This window comes from Notothenia rossii (assembly GCF_949606895.1).
Source record: "Notothenia rossii genome assembly, chromosome: 3".
NCBI lineage: Eukaryota > Metazoa > Chordata > Actinopteri > Perciformes > Nototheniidae > Notothenia > Notothenia rossii.
The window spans coordinates 73345854-73361373 of record NC_136901.1 but is presented as its reverse complement, the minus strand read 5'-3'; positions in this window follow the sequence as shown (position 1 = coordinate 73361373).

Sequence of the window (15520 nt, the reverse complement as noted above, 5' to 3'; positions counted from 1 at the left end):
GTGTGGGGGGGTGTGTGGGTGTGTGTGTGGGTGTGTGTGTGTGTGTGTGTGTGTGTGTGTGTGTGTGTGTGTGTGTGTGTGTGTGTGTGTGTGTGTGTGTGTGTGTGTGTGTGTGTGTGTGTGTGTGTGTTTATTAAGATTATGTAATACCAAACAATGTAGCATGTTGCAACACCATTCTATATTATGTATAAAGTTTTCATTTCTCTGTTTGTAGGATCTGTACACCTTTAGAAAATATCTCAGAAGGTCCTATTGCTGTGTTGATGGAGCAGATAACCTCATCTTGGTCTTTCCAGTCATCTGTTTTCCTGTTTTACAGACTATAATATAACCATAATATACACCAAAGCTGCCGCCCAGCTCTAGAGCTGTCTGGTAGGACTTGTTTTGAGACACACCTCTGAAGTTCAGAGCCTTTGTTCACAATGTTGATAGATTGCGAGGTATAGTAAAATGTCTTCTTCTTTCCTTTTATCAATCAGGAATAAGTTAAAGGTTATTATTTTTCATGAAATGTAATAACCTTTCTTAACAATTAACTTTTCATATAGGACCATCATCAGGTCTACATTTAAAATCCTCCAATACTTTTGCATATGACCCTATAGCAAAATATTGCCAACTTGTCAACTTTAGTTGAGGTTGAGTGCCAATAAGTAAATATAGCATTCTAACATGCATTTCGTCTCACAGCTATCTTTTGTTAATTCACGGATGCAAGCAACTTCTTGTATGCATTTAATTTCTTTATTCCTATATCACGTAATCATTTGTGAACAACATGTGCATGTATGGGAGGCCCGAGTTTGCGTAATCTATCAATTATATTCGGTTCTGCGTGTAGCCATTGTAAATATCTCATTATCTGATTGTAGATAACAGGTGAGTGTTGAAACATTGACCTACTGTACTGAAAATGTTTTATTTCTACAAGGGAGAAAACGATAATTGCTACATTTGGAACGACCATGTACTCAGTCATTTACAACCAGTCCACATGATGGTCCACATTCAGGCATGCTGTCATGAGTCTGATAATGTGCACACTTGTGGTCTATCACATAGAGACAAATCTCTGTCTGCCACAAAAGCAGTATGTGGCACAGTATTTATCTTACTGTTATAGTTAGCTCGGAGTGGTGCATTTCATCTGTACCACTTTCAATTGTGTTCAGACGTGGGAGTGAGAGCACAGGGTTGCCTCGCTGTATCTGTATCTCTCATAAAGCACAGCGGCGTGCTACTGTTATATTATCTTATTTATGGCAAAGGGGGGCGAGTGAGAGGCTTTGTGGCTCAAAGCAGGTTGGCAGCGTATATCAGCTTGGTCTTTTGTACAGAACAGTGGGCCCTTTTCTTCTGAAATACATTACTGCAAAGAGTATTGAAAAGGGGATTGAAAGCAACACATATAGATAAGTAAATAGATATTACTGTTTTAGCGTGTGATTAATGTTGTATAGTGTGTTGTTTTCTATGATAATTTTATCCTATGTTAAGTGTCTTTAGAAAAAGCTCTCTATAAATTAAATGGATTATTACTATCATCAGGGGGCTATGACGCAAAGTAAATCCTTGCTTTAAAAATAAATCTGGATAATGATTTTCAGATATTTTGAATTGTCGTCTTGCTGATGCATGGGCCATTGATTTAGCTACGTTAGGATTTAAGACAATTTACAGAATAATGTTTCAAATTCCAGATAAGTGCAAGTGCAGGAGACAGAGGAGAGCATTTTGTTTGTCCATTTGATTGTGAGAGAGGGGAAGGCAATTCTTCCACTTCTCTCCCACTAGTTCACTGCACAGCATGTTCATGCACAATAGGTGTAGCAGCTTATTAATAACGGGCTGTTTACCGTTGAGCGCATATAGCCTACTTCCCTTCTATATAAGTCAAGTCTGCTCTTAACGCTGAGATCCTGATCACAGCTATTACTTCCTTTTGCGCTCTTGCCAACTGATGCTGAGTAAAAGCATCTTAGCAGTGCTGAAAGAATGACGCCTCTAACTTGCTTGGATAGTGGACACATGACAAAAGGAAAATACACTTGTTGCGTTTCAGACTATAAAGGAGGATGAGGGACTTTACATGGCGTTTGAAGAGACACAAGACTCTCGCCACAAAGAATCTCAAAGCTACACTGACCTCGAAACACTCATAAGCACAAGTGGAGGACGTCAACAGGCCATGGACGCCTCCTCTTGAAAACCATGGTATTTTAAGAGAATAAACAGATTCATTGAATTCCAAAGGAGAACAAAATATTTTGATCCGTGCAAATTGATTTGAACAAAGTGTTAAATAGGCATTTTACCAAATGCAGCCGCCTGTAGCATCAAAGCTGTTAACATTTTGTTCTGAGTGTGTGGTGGTTTGACAGGACGTTACTTGACATGCTGTTACAACACCTTGGAAGGCATCACTATCATCAGACTCTTTCTCCCCCTCTCACACCCCGACGCACACATACAGTAACATGAGTTCTCTCATATGGCTGCCTGTCTTGCAGCAATTACATGATGTGCGGTAATTGCCAGTCTCTGAAGCGGGCTCTTCAGACACACTTCAAAGGGAGCGGAGCGCGTCCACGGACGCAATTAACAAGATCAACGGAGCCCAGATGAGCTGGCGGGCCCCGCGCTCCTCTCCCCATTGTTCTCATTTTCACTCTCATTAGCGAGTGCGCCGTGGGTAGGGGGTTGGTGGGTTGGACACCTGCGGAAGAGCGGGTTGCACGGTCCACGGCGCAGGGAGAGTGACACGGAGGAGCTAACACCAGCGCAGCGCAGGGACACTGGTGTTAATGATGGTTGTCTAAGCTACTGGAGGGAAGGGCAGAAACAGCCAGCTGTGGGTGTCGAGGCATGTGCAAAAGTGGAGCCGACCCCGGAGAGACAGAGGTGTGTGTCCCTGCTTTGTGTGTCTGCGAGGAGGAGAGAGACAGTGTGTGTTTGTGTGTGGATGCTGCTGGTGCACCTGGGAGAGGATATCACCACGGCAACTGGATTGAGGATGACATGCAGGAGAAGCTGCAGCTCCACTTTTCAAGCACGCACAGACACACACTCCAAGATAAGTCAGCTTTGTCTGGTCCATGATCTCTGGTGACACCTAGGGGACAGCAGGCAGACAGACAAATAGACAGACAGACAGATGGAGAGATACCTCTGGATACTGTTGATTTAATGTCCAACAGTAATGTCATTTCTGAACCGCAACCAGTGAAGAATTTCATATTTTCCCAGTTTTCCCAGGTGAAATTTGTCATTGCCGCTGTTAGGAATAACTGGAGTTGATCCTGAGTGTTGAAGACAGTTAAAGTATGTGATGATACATCACCATTCATCAAAAGCTCCACAAACTCTCCAACCTTCACTCATCTGTCTTTATGGCCGAGCAGCCAATCTCCACCAGCCCCCTTAAGATTTGAATATTGCATCTCTGAGGCACCAATTCAATTTCTGCAAGCAATAAAACAAATGAGTATATATATGGTACACTACAATGCATTCCACCACCAAAGGGGAAAACATTTAACTTCATAGTTGTATTCTTTCAAAGTTAGATTTCCTGCTGTCTAGACCACTTTAGTCTTGGTTTTTATTCGAAAGCTGCTTGGCAGGCTTGTAAAGGCCTATTGGTTAGAGCTTTTAAGAGAGCCTTTCATTTGTTTCTCCTGAATGTTTAATGCTATGAGGCCCAGTGATGCATAGGAATACTTTAAAATCTGGAGGGATGAATACTGAAGTGTCATGTAGCAGCAGCCAGTCATTTTGAAGCATGCTGAGGTGCATTCAAATATATTACTGGTTTGCTTTGGAGTATATCTCTGAGATAAATGGACCAGAGTGATTAGGGGAAAGTAATCAGGTTAACCTGATGTTTTAGACCATTGCCATCCCTGCCCACAGTGGGGGAAACTTTCCAACTCTCAAACATGTAGTGTGAATTCTGAAGGGAAAGCAAAAGTGGGATTAGAAATGTGTGACCTATTTTGCAAAATAGATAAACTGGACCGAGCATTGTATTCAAATTGTACAGTGCAGACAAACACCATTAAAACATCTAACCCAGACCACGCTCTATCTATCCAGACTTACCCAGACCACATGCACTCTGTGCCAAACCACAAGGGGACAAAGAGGGTGGGGGAATAGAGACCATTGGTCTGCTGCAAAAACACCAGCCTTAAGAAGACTTTAGTTTACACCAGAAAGAGAGGCTGGTTGTCTTGTATGCTATTGTTTTTGTCATTTGGCTTTATTAAGCTGGAGTGAAAAACTGCTTGTGTGAAAACAAGGTATTAAAACTGTTGGATGTGTTTCTTCTCTTGGCAGTTGGCCTGTTGATGGTAATAGACTGAGCTAGCTATAGTTGGCTGCCTGGCTGTGATTTGTACAGCAAGGCGAGTGCTTAGAACAAATTGTATCGTGCGGCTGAGAATATAGAAATTGCAGCGTTATTCTGGCTGCTTAAAGCAGTGCCGCTCCATGTGTAAGAAAGAAAATCTTGGCTGATGAAAAAACGTGTTCCTGTTCGCGTGTACACACACATTCACACACAAGCAGGTGCACGCACGCGTGCACGCACACCATTTAACCAATCTTGGCTGGTACAGATATGCAACATACAGCACAGTTTGGTAAATGTCTGTCTCTGCAGCTTAGCGAGAAAGGGAACACTGTGTGAATGTGTGTTTACATCTCAACTCCAATGCTGTGAACTTCATTTCACAGCGGCCAGATGGAGATTTAGCATGTGAACATGCGCACCGCAGGGATGAAAATACACAAAGTGAAAAGGACTAAAAACAGAGAGGCTTGCCACTCTAATCAGGTCTGAGTGCAGCTTTTGTATTGAGGGGGGGGAAATATAGTTCAAGTACAAGGCTTTGGAAACTCAACAATCAGTAAAACAACTGTGACAGCATGTCTACTCAAGACTTAAACAATATTTCTTCAACCAACAGATAATAAGCTGAAAAAATAAAGAAATATAGTCAAATCAATCATGGACAAGTGCATTATAAAAACAGTTAAGACACACACAAATCAAAAGTGTTTTTGAGGCTGTACATCTGTATAGACGGGGGGAAAAAGCAGCAAAAAATGGTGTTGTTAAAATACTTAAATTATGTAATAGACTGTCAGCAGTCACAATGTTTTAAAAGTCCAGACAGATATATAAAAACAACACTTTGTGTGGTGGGTGTGTGTGTGTGTGTGTGTGTGTGTGTGTGTGTGTGTGTGTGTGTGTGTGTGTGTGTGTGTGTGTGTGTGTGTGTGCGCGCGTGTGTGTGTGTGTGTGTGTGTGTGTGTGTGTGTGTGTGTGTGTGTGTGTGTGTGTGTGTGTGTGTGTGTGCTCATGCATGTGTGTGTTTGTATGATGATGGGAGTGGCCATGACTGGTAACGGGACCAGCAGACAGACAAACAGAGAGCGCGCCTTGGCTTTAACAGGGCCTGTGTAATTATGGTCAACCGCACTCCCCACCGCCACCTTTATTTATAGGGTTGCAAACACACTGGGGCTTCAGAGTGCTTTTCCCTGCGCATTCCACTACATCGGGACATTCTGGTGGGGGGTGTAAACAAATGATATTTTAAGTAGAGTGTTAGGGGATCGGCATTGCGTACATGTTTGTGTGTTTTCAAGTTTGTGAGTGAGAAACAAGATCATAATGTATTCTGAATTTATAATAATAATGGGTTTCATTTATAACGCTCTTCATATTTGAGTTCAAATCCCGAAGTGCTACAAGCAGTGAGCATGGGACAATATAAAACACTACACAACACGGTATAATTGAATAAAAAGTGGTAAAAACAAACAATAAAAAATAAATAAAAGGGTAGTAATAAATTAAATAAAAGGTCTAGGAAAAGGCTCTATTGAACAGATGGGTTTTGAGGCCTGCTAAAAGCATCCACGGTCTGTGGTGCTCTCATGTGGTCCGGGAGAGCGTTCCACAGACTGGGAGCAGCCGAGCAAAAAGTCCGGTCTCCCATAGTACGGAGCTTGGTCCTGGGGGGTTTGATAACTTCTAAGATTCAACAGGATATCAAGGAATAACTTGGCTTTTAACTAGATGTGGTTATCACATGAGTGCCTCCCTATGCTTTCTGTGTCTTTGGGGATAACTTGAATTGAGATGGAAAGTAACTCACACTAACTAACCCGGACAGAAATCATCAAAGAAACATGCCGTTGAGGTTTGGTCAGAATCAATGGGGAGGGACAGCCTCTGGCCGCTTAGGACAGTGGGCCCATCGCCCATTCGCCTTCAGGCATGAGCCACCATCGCCAAAGCCAGCCGTCACCTCGAGGGTGCGGCAGAGCGGAAGTGAACAGACATGCGAGTTAATATGAAGAGAAAAGAGGAAAGGCATGGATGTGAACTGGTGAACTTTTCCAGCGCTCCCTCTCTTTTTTTTTGTGCGAGTCAAGCACATCTGCTGCACAACTGAAGGAAATGTAAAATGTTCAGGATATCCTGTTGTAATGAAACTCCAGGTTGAATGAAAGAGAACAAGGTGGGTGTGGTAGGAGGAGCTGTTCATGTCTAGTGCCTGTTGGTGGACAGTGGTGACAAGGCTGAGGGCCGGAGCACAGGAGCAGCAGTTCCTGAAAAGTGTGTGTGTGTGTGTGTGTGTGTGTGTGTGTGTGTGTGTGTGTGTGTGTGTGTGTGTGTGTGTGTGTGTGTGTGTGTGTGTGTGTGTGTGTGTGTGTGTGTGTGTGTGTGTGTGTGTGTGTGTGTGTGTGTGTGTGTGTGTGTGTGTGTGTGTGTGTGCGCGCGTGCGTGCGTGCATGTGTGATGTGGTAGGGAGGGAGGGCAGGGGGCTCATATTGAGTGCAGGTGCGCTGTGGGAGCCTCAGATGGGGGTGGGGTTATAAGATGTGAACAGGGAAAATTAGAGGCTTTGATGGAAACCAAGCACATCTGTGATTATGGTGTATGTGTTTGATCATGCATGCTTGACATATGCTTGGCTGCAGCAACCTCAGATGTTCTATCCATCTATCTATCCATCTATCTATCTATCTATCTATCTATGATCAACTTGTCTGGTTCCTTATAATCTTTCAATGCAAAAAATCGTCATCCCTTAGGCAGCTGATATTCAGAGGGGAGCGAAAAAGATTGAGATGAGGTGTCATGAATAAATCACTTAGTATCAGTTCACTCTCCTCAGCGAGGCTAAAACCTCGATGCTCAAGCTGGTGGCATCTCACCTCGGCCAATGAGCTGGATAATTGATGGAACTTGAAATGATTTCATGTAATATCAAACTCCTACGCTCACACGCACAGTCGTTCCTTCCCATGCCCTCTGAGGAGCGACACTTTCATTTTTGCAATGGTGTAATTTTCTCCGTAATGCACTGACAGAGCAGCTGACCCAGCTGTAACAAACGCTTCCCTGGATTTAAACCTTGTGTGTCTTGCGTGTCTCTGGGATGTAAAGCTGCTTCACAATGCTTACTCGGGTTTGAGCGGCAAATGCATGAAAAGGATACACACAGTCTCTATAGAACCCAGATGGCTGACAAATAGGGAATCATACAAGCCACAGATAAACAGTATAGAGAGAGAGGGAAGCTACTCACAATAACAAGCGGTGTGTCGCGAGCCTTTTCTCAGCGGTTGTGTTTACCCTCTTTGGTCCTCCAGGGGTAATTTGGGGAGAGGAAGAGAGACAGAAAGTTAGACAGAGCACAGAGAGACCAAAACTAGCAAATAACTGTCAGGAGGCAGCCTGTCTCCTTCAATGTTAGGTGTTTGTGCTGACAAACACACAAAGGCAAGACCACATCGGCACACTGTGGCGTCCCTGCACGCACGCACAGTATTTTTTTTTACTTTCCCCTGTTTCTTTCTAGTCTCTCAGAACTGAAGCTGATCTTTAGAGTACATGAGCATTCAGATTGGCTTTGTGGAAGACGCTTGGCAAAGAGCAGTTAACGATGCACCTTCAAACTTAAGCATCAGTGACAATATCTCACTCCCATCCATCACTCACTGCTGGCTCGCAGAACTGAGAACAGATTCACAACCTCTCCTGTTCTTCACCAGCAGGAGGATGAGAAAATACCCAGACCAGGGTCAGTGGTTGGGTCAAGCCTCTGCCGGCAACTTGGTCCTATCTGTGTGTGAGCGAGTCAAGGTGACATGAAAAGGGGGGGCTTGGGGTTTATTCCTCGTTTCCACAGAGAGACATGGAGCCGTGGGTCAATATTGACTGTCAACCATCCGTGAGCTTGGCTGAACATCGCTTGACTTTTCAGACTGCAGTTCATTCTAGCTTAACTTGAGAAGGGAGAAATTCATGGGGAGGGGACTCGGGCAAGGAATAATACCAGGCTTAATAGCCCATATGCACACACACACACACACACACACACACACACACACACACACACACACACACACACACACACACACACACACACACACACACACACACACACACACACACACACACACACACACACACACACACACACACACACACACACACACACACACACACACACACACACACACACACACGCAGGTATGAGGAGGCTTCATGGTGAACTGTGTGGGAGTTGCAGCGGTTTAGGCAGTGACAAAAAAGGTGACAGAGAGAAAGTGAGCGAGAGAAAGTGAGAAAGAAAAAGAGATATTGTCTGAGGGGTGGGGAGGTACAGTGAAATGTAAAAGGGGATTATAACAGCATCACTGAGGCCTCTAATGTTTGTTTTAACTGGACGCGGTCAAACCAACTTGGCTGCCCGTTTGTCTTTTAGAGCACCTTTCAAGCCACACACACACACACACACACACACACACACACACACACACACACACACACACACACACACACACACACACACACACACACACACACACACACACACACACACACACACACACACACACACACACACACACACACACACACACACACACACACACACACAGCTGAAGAGATCACCACAGGGTCGTAGTTAAGGCTGGAACCTCTGCGATATGGTCCATAATGCTCTCCTCTCCCTGGCAAGACAGAAGGAGCAGTTCTGGGCCAACAACAATACAACATAAAACACTCCTGACACCGCCTGAAACCAACGCCACTCAAGGGGAACTATGCTATGGCTGTACTGGGATATAACAGTCCAGATTAAGGCTTTACTTTAAACATTAACACTGTCTGAGCAGACTCAGGGATCCAAAATAAAAACGGACACACTGCCTGAATTTCCGCAACTCTGATCTATGGGCTTTTCATAAAAGTTGCTGCGGCTCAGACTAAACAAGTGGTCTGCCTGCAGCCCCTCTGGGAAGCTGCTCACAAAACATGACAAGACACAGATGAGGCCATAAAGATGAAACAGATGCTACTGAATTTTGTCATTCAAGAATATTGAAGTTGTTGAGAGGACCAGAACATCCAGTGTGAAGCCTGTTCCCACTGCATGATAAGCTCCTGTCACTGGCCTCATGTCTTGTTCATTGTCTTCATACCATTTATGAAAGTTGCGTGTGAAGGAAAACAGAAAGAGATAGAGGGATGAGAGCGGGCAGAGAAGGAGGGAGAGTACGTGGATGAATGAGGAAGAGGAGCTGCGATCATCCTGAAGAGACTGCTCCTTTGTTCTGTTGCATTAATCTGCTTTTTTCCCGTTCCCCTGCTCGTTCTTTTGATCCGCTGTTGGATCATCCCCTTGATGATTCACTAACTGCAAAAGAAATTAAATACATCGGATTGACGACCCGCTTTCCCCCATCCCATCCCCTCCCGCCTCTCCCCTCTCGTCGCCACCACTACCTCCCTCCTCATCTTCTTCTTCCCCTCTTCTCCCCGAGGCCCCCGTTTCTTCAATAGATAAGCAGCGGATCCGTTCTTTATCGCTTCACTCTCCATCTCTTCTTTCCCTTCTTCCCTCTTTTCTGTTTTTTTCCTCTGCGCTGTGTTTAATCCCAGCCTTGCGGTGGATGCATGTCAGAGATGTAATTCCATTGTTTAACATGCTCCTCTGAGCCCCCACCCCACCCCAAACTCAGTCACTCCCGGGTCCACATGCATATTCATCAGCTATCAAAAACAAAAGGCAGATCACACTGTTTGTCATGTGCCGCAACCAGCGCTATTCAATTCTCTCCCTTCTTTGCTGCTTCTGGAGGATTAGTGCATGTTGAACATATCTCAGACACACAAATCCTAAGTACTAACATATAGACATTCAATCAGATAGAGAGTCTGTAGTTTTCTTAAAACCTGTTAAGCCCCAAAGACCCCTTCGGCGGGTCTTTTTTTCACGACACTCTGTCTCAGGGCATCTTAATATTTTAAAATATATTAATGTGTTATAGCCTAACGGGCAGAATGTCAGCTAACTGACGATACAAACAATTTTTACCAAAACAAAACACAAGTCTCCTAAGATGCATCTAAATGACCCGACGGGATGAGGGCAAAAGCTCCTTATACTTATGTTAAGATACTGGGAAGTCTGGGGAGAGTGTGGAGTGTAGTTGGAGGCATGCGGACGACAAAAGCGGTAGAAAATTAAGAGCAATATCGGAAAAAGGGGTCAGTTATGCAAAGGGACATGCATTGCTCTGTGAGACTGTAGGCCATTCATCAGGCAGTCCTGCACAGTCGGAGCCGGAGAGAGAGTCGCTCCGCGGGTCCTGCCACAGTCTTCTGGGTAAAGTCCAGGATGCACCGGCACACTGCTCCAGGTTCCAGGCTCCAGGGCCAGACAGATGTAAACACTGCCTGACCACACACAGAGGCGCAGTGCCAGCCTGCCCTCACCTCACACATAAACAGCCAAGGAGGCCACACTGTGGGCCGGGGGACGGACAGCGCTGAACTTGGCTGGAGGGAAAGAAAGAGAGAGGGGGAGGGGGGCACGGAGCAGGGAAGGCAAGAGAGCATGAGGTGATGAGTTTATGCTTGTTAGAGCAGTTCACATTTCTGAGGGAAAAAACTGAACTGTGGCATCTATTCCGACTTGCCTTAACATTGTATGTTTTCTATTGTTCTTAATATTTGCTGTTCCTAATTGCGGTTCATGCCACCAGCGCTGTGTGCATCCGGGAGGATCTGCTTAGATATTTTCTCCAACGCCCTGTCATGACAGATGCGCCGGGCTCCTCAGCGCCTGTTTGATTTATGCGTCAGGACAAATATGGGTCAAAATGAAGCATCCAACACGGTGGCTTCTTCTTGCTTGTTCTTCTCTCTTCTTTTTCATTCCCTTTGCACTTTCTTCTTTTCAAAGCTCTGCTCAGCGGGACTGTGTGTCTCTGCAGCACCACAGCCAGGTTTTGTGTGTGTGTGTGTGTGTGTGTGTGTGTGTGTGTGTGTGTGTGTGTGTGTGTGTGTGTGTGTGTGTGTGTGTGTGTGTGTGTGTGTGTGTGTGTGTGTGTGTGTGTGTGATGAGACGTGACAAGCGCCTTCATCCTCCCCTCAGACGTCGCATTCCACAACGCTCGCTCCGTGTGGCGCGCTTTTCATCTTTCCCCTACCCGTTCCTTCCTCATTCTTCTTCTCCTCTTCCTCCCTCTCCTTGCTCTTCCTCTCCTCGCTCTCACAGGTGTAAGAAAGGCACATGGAGGAATGAAAGGGACAAGATTCTAATTAGAGGAGGAGGCTGAGACAAAAGCAGGGGGATAACGAAGGCAAGCAACGATAACACATGTAAAACACAAAGCCTTAATCTTAGAGAGTGTTTGGAGGGATCTCTCATTTCTCTCCCTCTGCAGTGAAGCGAAGCAGGGGGGCTGTGTGTATGGGAACACGAGGGGATAGGATGTGATTATGAGCGTAGAGCTGACAGACAGAGAGATTGGCGTGTGTGTGTCTGCGGATATGTGTGTGTATCCCCACAGGGCCTTTGGTTCCCTCTCTTCTTTGGGACCAACTTAAAAAACACGAGCCATGTAAAAACACGCAGGCAGTTGTACTTTTAGCATTGTTTACTTATTCGGAGAATAGTGCAACAAAGTGCCAATTTATTTAAGTAACTGCATGTTAATTCACATCTGTGAAGAAGTTTCATGCAGAAGTTTAGTTGCTGTGTTTATCTACTGTCAGGTTTTCAAAAATACGGAACGAAAGAGAGAAACATCAAGTCCACAATCCTCGATAATATTTTTTCATTGCTGCATCTCTGCTTGGGCAAAAAGAAACGGCTGATTGCTTCTCAAACTCTCTCCCTTCCCTCCAGTTTTTCTCACTTTGCATGTGGATTCTGTCTATTTACTTATTTGTATCGCCTCTGAGCTCTCTGACATGTCGCCGCACCTCCAGGGTCCTCGGGTGATGTGATAGGGCTCGGGGCCTTTGGTTCCCTTGCCACTGCTGTGAAACTCCATTCAGATGATGAAACAGCGGCGCAGCTGTGTCTGGGCTCACGGTAGGATGCTGGTGTCGTTGTGGCTCTCTGCGAGGCCGAGGCGAATACTCACTGATGGAAGAGCCTGCAAATGTGCCCCTTTAGCCCTGGCCCATACATCTTCTCACTGAGAGACCATTGTGAATGTCATCTGCCTGCGCTTGTGTGTGTGTGTGTGTGTGTGTGTGTGTGTGTGTGTGTGTGTGTGTGTGTGTGTGTGTGTGTGTGTGTGTGTGTGTGTGTGTTTGTGGCCTAGCATTACCATCCTTGTGGGGACCTACATTTGTTTACACAGTCACGTGTGGGGACTCACCCCCCTTATCGGGACATAATGGAGGTCCCCATGAGGGGAATCATTAATTTTAGGGTAAGGGTTAAGCATGTGTTGGTTATGCTTAAGGTTAGGATAAGTCTCCAGGAAATGCATGTAAGTCAATGTAATGTCCCCCGAAGTGATGTATGCAATGCATGGTATGTGTGTGTGGCTTTATACAAGCTGAAAAGTCCAGAATTGTCACTTTTGAAAACCTCTAACTGGCTCACGCACACCACAATATCCCTGCTCGAATATGTGTGCATTGTTAAATCATGTGTGTAGGCATTGGAGTGAAGGAAGAGGTTAGACAGTTTGTCAAATTATGTTTCAGTGTATGTGGCACAACTGACAGACAGGTGTCGGAAAATATATATTTTTTCCACAAATCCTGCCATGAAGTTTGAATCCTGTGAGTCACAGGGAGAATGGAAATAACAGCGAAAGATAACCTGGCAAAGCACATTTCCACAGAGTCTTCCCTGAGGTGATGCAAGACTTTAGACAAATGTCTTGTTTGTTCACCACTGAATGGCCATCTTTCAAGGGGTGGCATGCCAGCACAAACACACTCACACACACAGATTTACACACGGGAGCAGATCATTTTTCTCCCTCATGAAGTAGGTAGCGAGGATATTACAAACCAAAATCATAACGCATTGCCGTAGGCCAGAGGTCGGACGAGGAGAGGAGAGGAGAGGCAGCTGTGTAATAGAATTATGTGACAGATAAGGGGAGAGATAGAGAGAGATGAGAGGAAAAAGAAACAGAGGAAACAATTTAATTCAAGAAAATATAAAGATAGCATTGCAATACAGAATGACAATGTTTTGGATAACTACTTCTCGAAGTCATATTAAAATCCAGAACACTGGTTTAAACAGACAAAAGGTATTACACACAAATTACGAAAAGGCAAAAAAGGACGACCAGAATGCCTCGATCAGTCTCTGATATGGAAGAGATGAGAAACATCGGTGATGGTATCAGTACAGATATGTTGAAACAGTTGAAGCAAATGTAAAATGGCTGTAGTTAAATTATTCAATATTATATTTTAAAGCAGGACATACCCTTCAATTTAAAATGTCTAAATATTCCTATTTTCCTAATACCCTTCATTGGTTTTATACCCAAACATAGAACAATAGATCAGATATTTACTCAAATTTTCTCAAAAACCATGTACGCATTTATATTTACATGATACTCTTTTCTTTTCATTGCTCTGAAATGGTATTGGTGGCAAAGACTTTGACTTTCATTACATTGGCCAATCATCAGAACTATTAAAAAACACTTCAGCCCTTCAACTTGACTTAAAGGAAAAAAGGAAGTAAAGTTTATTTTATAATGAAAAAGAAAATAATATATTTTGAGAGACACAACATGGATTCAAACATTGGCGTGAACATACCTAGGCCAAACGAGTATTGCTTCAGGACAGGTTTTACTTTTAATATGGAGCTGAAGTTGGGGGCCTGTCCATTGAACAAGAGCACTGGATCACAGTTCAAAGAGATCATCTTGAGTTCTGTGAAAACATACTGACAGTTAACAGACACAGAAAACAAGTCAAATCAATAAACTTGAATGTTATCATTTTCGATGAGAGAATTTTAATCAGCCAAATTAAATGAAACTTCTCATAACAAGTCAACCCTAACTACATATACACTTAGTGACCATATACTCACCATTGAACATAGTAATCATGAAAGAGAATGGCTAGAAAGAGAAATGGTTAACGGCTTAAATTGAGACAAAAGTGTGTTTTATCACAAATATTCACAAATTGACTAAATATTTAAATTCGTCCAAAAAACTTCAGTGTCTCACACTTCCACAACACTAATTCAGACTCTTTGAGAAGACAACATTAAATAGTTTATATGTAACTCTTTCCTTTGCAACATGTTTGATTCATAACGTCATGCCAATTAAGCCAATTTAATTTAAGTGATAAAGATTTGGAGATATGGTTGGATAGATAGATGAACGGACGGATATGAAAGGAGTGTTTGTGTTTGTGTGTGTGTGTGTGTGTGTGTGTGTGTGTGTGTGTGTGTGTGTGTGTGTGTGAGTGAGAGAGTGACAGCAAAGAGCCTTATCCTCCATTAATAACAGCCACTAATCCCCTGATGTGATTACCTCTCCCTCCCTCCCACCTCCTCCTCCTCTACTTTACCCCCTCTCCCTCCATCGCTCCACACTCTTTCTTCCATTCAGCAGCGCCAGCCACTTGTCTTCCATGGCAGGGCTCAGCTGGTCCAATCCCCTGAACAGATCCAAGACTTCCACTGTGTTCAGCTGCCAGGACGATGGAGGTCTTCCAATTTGACGCCTCTCCTTACTAGAACTCGCCTCTGGGCAGGTGTATAAAATAGCAAAAGTCAGTGGTGTTAGTGCAGAGAAGGAAGCACATTTAAACAGATTAAGACCCATGCCTCTGTTCAAAGCTCTGACACGTAATGCTGCCTGAATGAGAGGTGACGTGTGATATAAATCGTACAAGATATGGTTTTGGATGTTCAAACGTTTATGGAAATATCTGCAAGCATTAAGGATTATGGGTGTGCAAAGGGAGGCAACAAGCATGTCAGGATAGCTATTTCTGTCCTCAATGACTTGCTGCCAAATGCATTTTTTTCTCCAGCATTTGATAAACTCGCTACATCAATATAAAGTCTTGTGTTTCTATGGAAACTTAGACCTCCGAGAAGGTTGAAATTTGCCACTTAGCTCCAGATCTGCTCAATAGTCAAATGCTTTGGAAAATCTACACAGTGCTTGTTCAGTTTACATCTGC